This window comes from Aristolochia californica, unplaced genomic scaffold, assembly GCF_029961685.1.
Source record: "Aristolochia californica isolate CCGP_79_NKW_82.1479 unplaced genomic scaffold, dmAriCali1.0.hap1 SCAF_2, whole genome shotgun sequence".
In the NCBI taxonomy this organism is placed as follows: Eukaryota; Viridiplantae; Streptophyta; class Magnoliopsida; order Piperales; family Aristolochiaceae; genus Aristolochia; species Aristolochia californica.
In genome coordinates, this window is record NW_027181881.1 from 44,044,421 (window position 1) to 44,054,201 (window position 9,781).

The window sequence follows — 9,781 nt, forward strand, 5'->3', positions numbered from 1 at the left end:
ATTATTGTCGTCATAGTTTGGTGGAGGAGGTGATGGGGTTCAATTACGTGCAACAGACGATACAGACAGCGATGATAGCGATGGTCTTGTGGAAGAGGATACCCAAGTAACAAGCTTTCAGAGGCAGCGTGCATTAGAATCCACAAGAGCCGCACAATTTCAAGATGACATAGCGACTTGCATGTGGAATGATAACTGATGATTGTATCTTTTGTTGTATTTGAACATGTGTTGTTCTTATGTACTAAACTTGTAATTTGATGATTTTAATGCTAATCATGAACTGGTTATTACAATAAAACTCTATTACATTAATAATAAAGTTGTATATTTATTTCTATATTATATTTATTAAATTTTATTACTATATTAAACTAGATATTTAAGTCTGATAAATAAAATATAGTTACAATATGTATTTGATCAATTGATTAATTTTATTTTTTTGAAAATATATTATCAATTAATACTACGCATATTACGTTTTTAATAAAATAATTCTTTATTTACTCATTATATTTATTTTTTATTTATTGTATTATATTAGTGATTTAATAGTGGTAATATTACGTACAAATATATAGTGTATTAAAGTTATGATTAAATCAATTTTTCCTCTTAAAACATTCATTTTTAGGCTATATTATAATTAATCATGTGCGTATTTCATTGCCTCACGTAATTACTGTATTAATGCACAATAACATATCTAATTCAATTAATAAATATATTAATATATTTTAATTATACATTAAATAAGTTACTCGTGTAGTAATAATGATGGTTTTACCTAATTTGGGGTTCGAGGATTATGTTGTAATTATAAGTGTACTGTACAGGTTTAGGGATTCTCTTGTTTTTTATGTTTTTCTAATTAGTGGACACAATTTACTGGAAACTGTTTTCCTGTACATGAAGGCATCAACACTAATACTAAATGCGAAGATGATCTTCATGTACATGACATGACATGATCTACATGTTGGACATGAACTTGATCTTCAATAATCCACTTGGGGCACTAACACCCCCCCCCCCCCCCCCCCCCCCCCAATACAAAGAGTGAGAAATGTTACACCTGCTTCTTTCTTATTACCTCAGTCTGCATTACTTGTTTCCAAATTTCCTTTAAATTTATTGTCCATCAGTCAACTTACAAAGTCTATAACTGCTCTTTAACCTTCTATTTTACTCACTGTGTTTTTCAGAATCTCGTGATATGGAAGACGATTGGTTCTACTTGCGAGAGAGGAGGATTGTATTATTTGGACAGTCACATATCAGATAATACGTTACATGTACTACACAACCAATTCATCTCTCCAGTAGCATCTCAGACTAAGTCATCCATCACCTGTAAAATTGTTTCAAGTAGTTCCCAAATTTTCTTCCAACATTTCTTTTCAGTACGAGTCTTGTCAACTAGGCAAGCATCTTCGGAGTTCCTTTCTAGTTTCATCACATTAGACAAGTAAATTATTTGAGCTTGTTCAATCATATGTTTGGGGTCCTTGTCCTGTGACTAGTCAATTCAGTCATAAGTATTTTATTTTATTCATTGATAATTTTAGTAGATGTACTTGGATTTATCTCGTTTGAGAAAATTTTGAAGTTTTTGATGTATTCCAACTTTTTTATAATAAAATAAAGAATCAATTTGCAACCTCATTCAATGTCTCGTGCACAAACAATAGTCTTGAGTTTATAAATCAGAACTTTAACTCTTTTTATCAATCTCAAGGGATTACTTATCAGACATCTTATGTGTGCATTCCACAATAAAATGGAGTTGTAGAACGTAAAAGTTGTCACTTAGTTAAGGTGGCTCAAACTATGATGATTCATATGAATGTTCCCAAATCATATTGAGGTGATGTTATACTTATTGCATGTTTTTTGATAAACAGAATGTTGTCTTCAATTCTTCAAGATAAAATTCTCATTCAGATCGTATTACCAACTACACCCCTTTTTCCTGTACCACCCCGTATATTTAGTTGCATTTGTTTTACTCATGTTTTCGAACCATCCAGGATAACTGTTTCATCGTGCTATTAATTGTATCATTGTAGGATACTCTCAAACACAAAAAGGATACAAATGTTTTTGTCCATCTACTTGAAAAACATTTGTATCCACAAATGTTACATTTTTTGAGGATGTACCATTCTTTGAGTCTCCTAGGTCTCGGACAGTTCCTCTTGTTCCCTCAGTTCCTAGTCATGTCATTCTAGTTCCAGTTGATGAATGATTCAGCCTACTCGTCATGTCCCTATTAAGAAACCACTACAAGTATATCGGTGCAGACAAACACCATCTCATCCCGCTCCAGACCTCTCTCTCATACCAGGCCATGACTCTGCATTGTCCCCTAATCCTGAGGTAAGTGACCTACACCTTCCTATTGCTCTTCGGAAGAGTGTAAGGAAAGGTACTCACCATCCTCATTTTGTCTCTTTTAAATCATTATTTGACAATTATTGAAAATTTGCTTTGTCCATGTCCACTTGCACCGTTACTTCTTTAGTGCAGGATGCTCTCTCGTCTCCTTATTGGAAGAAATTCATGGATGTTGAGATGGAAGCATTAGTTGATAGAGGTACTTGGAAGTTATACGACTTACCTTCAGGGGTTATTAGTGGTTGGTTGTCGATAGGTGTATACAATAAAATACATTGTAGAGGGATGCGCCAAAAGATATAATACACCTAGACTTTTGGAGTAGATATAATTGAGACTTTATCTCCGGTTACCTGCTTGTCCTCTATTCGAATATTGGTCTTTGTTGCATTAAATCAAGACTGGTCTCTATCCCAACTAGATATCAAGAATGTTTTCGTGTATGGTGATCTTGAAAAAGAGGTTAACATGGAGCAACCACCAGGGTACATTGCTTAAGGGCAAACACATAAGGTTTGTAGACTCAAGAAAGCCCTTTATGGCTTAAAACAAAGTCCACATGCATGGTTTGAAATTTTAGCCAAGTGGTTATGTCCATGGGATTTTTCAGAAGCCACTAAGATTATTCTTTGTTTCTTATGAAGAGATCTTCTAGGATTATTGTCTTACTGGTGTATATAGATGATATTATATTATTAGGAATTGACAGATCAAGCACTGAAAAAGTCAAATCACACTTGGTGACTCATTTTTAGATGAAAGATCTGAGTCAACTAAAATATTTTTTGGGCATCGAAGTTGCAAGAAGCAAAGAGGGAACTGCTTCGACTCAAAGGAAGTATGTAACTAACATGCTTCAAAAGCATGGTCTTTTGGAAGCTAAATCGGTTGATACAGCTATGAAGGTAGGAACATGATCTTCATGATGATCAGAGTCAAGAATTGAAAGATAAAACATGTATCGGAGATTAGTGATACGCTCATATATGCTACAGTTACTAGACCAGATATCTCATTTGCAATTAGTTTAGTGAATCAGTTCATGGAGCATCTGCATAAGATTCACCTAAAAGCTGCACAGAGAATCTTAAGATATCTAAAAGGAGCACTGAGAAAGGGTCTTCTCTTTAGACCCAATGATCACTTGAGGATTGAAGCTTTTTTTTATGCTGATTATGCAGGCTCCAAGTTTGACAAAAAAATCAAGCATTGGGTATTGTGTATTTCTAGGAGGAAACTTAATCAGCTAGAAGCATAAGAAACAAAATGATGTTGCTCGATTTAGTGCAGAAGCGGAATATAGAGCGATGACCCACATTATAAGTGACTTAATGTGGGTGAGATTTGTTGCCCAGGAGTGACTTCTATCAGAAGGAACCTATAACTATGTACTGTGATAACCAGGCTGCAATCTTCATTGCTAGTAATCTAATATTCCATGAGAGTATGAAGCACATAGAGGTAGACTGTCATTTCATTCGGGAAGTAGTGATGAAGAAGGATGTGGCAATCCCATATGTTCGGTCTGGTGATCAACTTGGTGATGTTTTTACTAAAGCATTAGGGAAGCGTAAATTTCTGATTTTCTGTGACAAGCTAGGACTCTTTGACATATACACTCCAGCTTGAAGGGGAATGTTGAAAAAACTATTACAAGGGTATTTTAGTTATTTCACATTACCCTTACTCTCATATCTTGATGTAATCTTGTTCCCTATGTTGAATTATGTCTATAGTCCAAGTTTCATGTATATATATGACTTGTAGAATGGGAGATATAAGAAGATTAGGGTTTCACTTAAGTGAGGGGCACTATTGTAATTTTATGAAATTCACTTAAATAAATAGATTGGGAATTGTGCACAACCCCCATGCAGCTCACTTTTCTAAGCTTTCTCCTCTAACTTATCTCTTTCTCTCATTCTCTCTCTCTCTCCTTAAATGGGACAATGGAACATATGCATAATATACTATAGAAGGCAAGTTAAAATTATTTGAAGCTTTTCCACAACATTCGACATACACAAATTTTTCTAACAATACTAATCCTGTGACACAAATACAGCTCTAATTTTCTTCAAATTTCTCATTCCATGCTTATCATGGCCAATGAAGAGGGTCTACCATGGAGCATCAATCTGCTTTATGCTTTTTGCTAGGTTGAACGCTAAAGAGCTCCAAATGATATAAAAACTAGTCTGACTTCACTTTTTCTGTCATTGACCTAGGTGAGTCAAGCTAAATGTCATTGAGTACATTGTTCCAATTACAAATCCTTATTTTGTTTCATGGATTGGTCCAAAATAGGAAGAGCTTCAAACCTTAATATCTTTGTTCATCATCTTCAGATGGTGCCCAGTGCCGGTGATTGTCCACCGGTCCCAAATTGCCACAACAAGTATGTCCATACTACCAATAAAGGAAAGATTAGATCCCTACATGATGTATGAGAACTTTCAAGTAGAATCTCATTATTTTATATTTTATTCATTGGCAAACCTTTCCAGGAGTAATTGCTCCACTTTCGTCAGCCTCATATATCATATTGTATCCAATTCTGCAGACATCCAACAATCAAATTGTAAAGAATATGGCTTACATAAAGCTACACTAAAGCTGTATTAAAACACAATAAACATGAAAACCAACCTATCTTTAACACTTTGGCAAGGTTCCGTAGACTCCAGCTTTGCAGCAACATTAGCCACACAACCTTCCACGACCTTGTTTAGATATACTGTTAGTGTTTTTCCAATTAACTACAAATCAAATAAAAGAGACACATATAAGAAGCAGATACAAACTTCCTGGTTCTAGTAGAATCAGTATTTTAGGCCAAAACTGTCTCAGGAAACAACAATGAGGACCCTGTTGAGATTGAATGAGTGTACTATAATGCATCCTTTTTCAAACATTCAAGGAATGGACATTAGAGAAGCAAGAAAATAAGTTTGTCAAACTTGACAGTAAGTCTGTTGATTCAAGTGAACCGTTCAGAGGGTCTACTCTTTTTATGCTCTATCTTGCCCTTCTCCTTCCCCAAAACAAAGACTATTGCCTCATGATTGTTCTGAAATGATACAATGTCAAAATAACTTCTTTAGCTAAGAAACTTAAAATATTGAAGAAAAAAAACACCAAAAGAAGGCTCTTCCCTTTTAAGTAGTTTGGGTCAGCTATTTCAGCCCTGTTCTAGTATTTTCCTCTGGGAGGATTCCATCACTGCTTAAAATTCATCTAGTGAGAGGGAATGTAGTTTCCACACCAAGGTAATCTAGGATCTAGGTATTAATAGATTGTTCCAAGTCAAGCAAGCATTTCCCTGGAGAGGATCTTACTTGACCTCTGAGATTGATCTTCTGAGATGGGACAGCACTCCACTCCACTCCAAAATAAGCTGGAATCTAGGGATTAGTCGATTGTGGCTAGTCAGATGCTTACATTTGCACTCATAGCAAGTTTGCTTGCTTTCAGCTTCTTGTCTGAGGATGACATCTTTCTCACACAGCCCTAGACATCTAAGTCCTTCTATCCATCAAAAGCATCTCTTCTGGGAATATCGTCCTTTCAACACAACTCATAAACAAATTATTCCTTATCCCAAATTTGCCAAGAGCCCTTGATCCCCCAATATGGAGGTGCAATTAAAGAAAGGAAAGATGATTTCTAAAAAGAGTTTCAAATAGTTATGCTAACACATATAACATCCATAAATACAAAAGTGAAACATATAACCTCACAGATTAAAAATCCACGTAGAATTCATGTAAATAGAATGTTCATAATCAGATCTTTCACTATCCATGACCTAAGAAATCCTAGGACCAAGAAAACCACGACGAGGTAACTACCAAGTAAACAAATTGTCTGGTAAAACTCGTTGATATTTCATTCGCGTACTCATATTTATCTGAACATGTTCATCCAAGAGTTCTATTTAATGCAAAAAATCCATCGTAGGTGGATGAATTGCTGTTCAATCTTTTGGAACTCAACAACAACTGTCTAAAAACGTGCAACTGTAACTTCATATGCGGCTACTTAAGCTAAATTAGTGTTATACCAAAGAAATAACAGTAAACTGTATCATTGGAAAATAATCATTTTTCGAAACTTTATAGCAGAGTAGGAAAATAAATGTTTAAAATGCCCAACTCGACTACCCTTCGAGCAACAAGGCGGAAAAGTGAAATTTTTAATAAAATAAGAATCAAATGGCTGACCTGAGTGACGTTTTCGGCCAAATTTTTCTGCAAACCAAGGCTTCATTCCTAATATCCTCTTATCCCTACAATAAATTTAGTTTTTTTTGCAAAATACTCCATTGATCACTTAACAGCTTCCAATCTAGACATCGTTTCGTTATTCTTCATGTCAGACTTCACTCCTCCATTGGACCTATGTCGGATGCTTATTAACCTCGATCGCTTTCTGTATTAGGATCATTTCTGTGGATGAAGAATAATATGTTTTGGAAGTTTTTACCATCCTTCTTTTTAAAGAAGTGAATTTCAGGATTGACAACTCTCATTTTAGAATTTATATTTGAATTCATATTCAACATATTCATAATCAAATTTCAGCCAAATTCAAATCAGTACTCAAGAAGGGTCTCTGTACAGAAACTTCGGGTGAATTTATTACCCTGTCGGAGCCAAATTTGATTTCCATCCATTCTCAGTTCTCACCTGTTTTATTCAGTTTATAAGCTGCAAAACTACAATTTTGCAATGAGTGAACGTCGATACCTTAGTGGCCTATCTTGGACCTCTCTTCAAAGCTAGAATAAATCAATACTTTGAAATAAAAACTAAAGCATTTTTAAGGTCCAAAGCCTGTAGAGGCGGTGAAGATTTAGGCAAAACATGCTTTAAAACTGGAACTGCTTCTCCTTTGTGTAGCCGAGTTCATCAAGATATCCTTGCATGTCCACCAACTTTCATCTCCCGGAAATGGTGGGACATTCTTCCTTGTTGCAATAGCAAATTTGTAGCAAAGGTTTGAAGTCAGATCAACGGGATTGGCTCTTCGAAGTTCTATGAGGGAATACTGGATGCTTTTTAACTTTTAATAACAAGCTCAAAGTATCCAACATCAGAATCCAATAGTTGGTTTGTAAGGTTTAATAACTTCGTCAACACTATCCTTTCCCCTGTACACAGAGGCTCTTTCAAAAACTACTATAAAGAAATTCCAAGCCCAATATCCAATTTCCCTCATAGAACAATAGGTTGTCTTAGAAATAGAAAATGTTCAAAAACCAAACCTGAAAATGTGCTGCCCAATAGGTTGACCCAGGACTGATGTTGGAGAAGGAAGAGCATTGGCCACATTATGGCTAAGCTGAGTTCAGTTCACAAGCTTGAAATCTTTGAAGTTGTCAGCCTAGAAATACATCATAAGTCTGCAAATCATCTCATTTGATCTCAACTCATAAAATAACTCTATCTTACAAGATAATTTGCTCCATTCAGGAACATAAACAGCCTTTAAATACTGTCCACTAAGAATCATTTGTTTGAGGAAAAAACAGCATGAAAGGAAGAAATCCAAACTAAGAATGAACAAGGAGCAGATGAACTGGACAGTGACAATATCCGGGTTACTGAGACCCTAAACCACAGGAGGAGAAAAAATTGAAAACAAACAGAAACCGACTGTCAATCATCTAAAATCAAAAGGGCGTTGGGAGTTGCGCCACCAAGAGAGGAAGGAAGGAAGGTATCCCTCCCACCCACTATTTGGGGTCCACCTTCTCCAAAGAAACCCGGATGCCCACTGAGGAGCAATTGACCATCGGAGATGTTCACCAAATTGGGAAAATGGCTTCCTTTTTTAAAAAATTACAGCCTCACCCTCTAGGAGATTGTAACTCGGACAGAGAGTGGCTCTCAAAATTCGAAACACAACGACTGTGTAAGTAATACGGACAAAATATTAGAGTTTTGAAGCGTTAGCATGTAAGAGAGCTCAGAACTACAGAAACAAAGAAAAACCCAAATGCAGAAACTGACCTCAATTCCCTGCAGAAGAAAGAAAGAGGAGACCCGAAGCGGAAGTAGATCGCAAATTTATAGATCCAAAGTAAAAAATGTAGTTAGAAGAAGAATGGAAGGGTATTCGAGTAAATTAACGCAAGCGGTTTGACAGGACTCACCAGGATAATATAGTAATATCTTAACAACTTGGGTGTAACTCCCTAGTTTTGTGAATGGGACATCTACCTCAAAGGGTGATCAACGGAGTTTAGATCTCCTTAGATGGACGGGTAGGTCCAGGGAATCTGTAAAGTTAGTCAATGACTTGGTTAGACTTGAAAGAACCTCTGGCCATGGTCCATTTGCTGGATGAGCAAATGAATGAGATGGTCCATTTGCTGCTGTTCTCAAGGCCATGGTCTGATGTGTCTAGGTATCGCAATCAAGTCAACACAGGGTCCACTCCAGGCAAGACTTGAGACAATCTCATGACACAAAAGGTATCACTGGGGGAATTTTCTTTGTTGCACCAGTGTCCTTAACCATAGAATCTACTTTTCAAGTCTCTTTCTCCCAACTAATTTGTCCTCTTGAATGTTCGATATTTAAAATCACGGGCAGGGGGATCTACTGTACCTGAAAACTGGGGTACTGCAGCTTCTCACCCAACAGAGGGAGAATCTTCAATTGAACCTTTCGCAAGTTAAAATCCCATCTCTTTTTTTGTTACAGAAGGGGGTTTGAATCAGTCATTTTGAACCAGGTTGATTTTATTTTTTTATAATCCTCCGTGGGTCATTCCTTCCGTACTAAGTATCTCTCTTGAATGACCCGACCTTTATGGAGACCATGTGCTACAGAATTCAAGCCTCACAAAACAAATGATATTCACTTTAACAGAAAAAGCCACCGGCAAAACTCGAAAGGCCTCACATGAGCAATTAAAACGGCCAGAATGCCGACTTGACTTAACTGTTTCCATCTCCTTCCCTCCCTGCGAATGCTACCAATTCTTCCTTTTAGGCCCCTCAACAGCTAAGAAGTTTGAAGAGATTCTTTCTTTCTTTCTTCAACAGTTATTCAACCAATTTTACTCCCATTATTTACCTGGTCTTTGCTTCCATTAATGAGGTCATAAGAGATGGTTGGCAATAGTAAAGAAAAGATCCAACAAAATATCTGCTCCCTCCGAACCTAAACCCTTATGGACCCAGCAAGTGAGCGCATCACCAGGGCGTAAAATTCGTTTTAAGTGAATATTAGCCAGATTTCAGCAATCTGTATCCTCTTCAAGTAAGTAAACTGTAAAAGAATTACTGATCAAATTCAGTGAGTCTGAAAGCAAGTGGTTGAGGCAGAAGGTGACCATCCCAAATCACATCAAATATCTTTTCTTTTTCTTG

General features: G+C 36.4%; 1 long non-coding RNA gene across 3 annotated transcripts; it reads right to left on the minus strand.

Annotated features, from left to right (window-relative positions):
- Nucleotides 1-4,402: 4,402 nt before the first annotated feature.
- Nucleotides 4,403-8,463, minus strand: LOC137956948 (uncharacterized). 3 transcript variants are annotated; one of them, XR_011113287.1, is made up of 4 exons: nt 8,415-8,463; nt 7,667-7,785; nt 5,050-5,159; nt 4,403-4,957 (listed from the first exon to the last, which is right to left on the minus strand). It is a non-coding gene; the product is annotated as an uncharacterized lncRNA (long non-coding RNA). The 3 variants fall into 3 exon arrangements; XR_011113288.1 differs by lacking the exon at nt 8,415-8,463 and having other exon boundaries at nt 4,403-4,809; nt 4,900-4,957; nt 7,667-8,408; XR_011113286.1 differs by lacking the exon at nt 8,415-8,463 and having other exon boundaries at nt 7,667-8,408.
- Between the last annotated feature and the right edge of the window lie 1,318 nt (nt 8,464-9,781).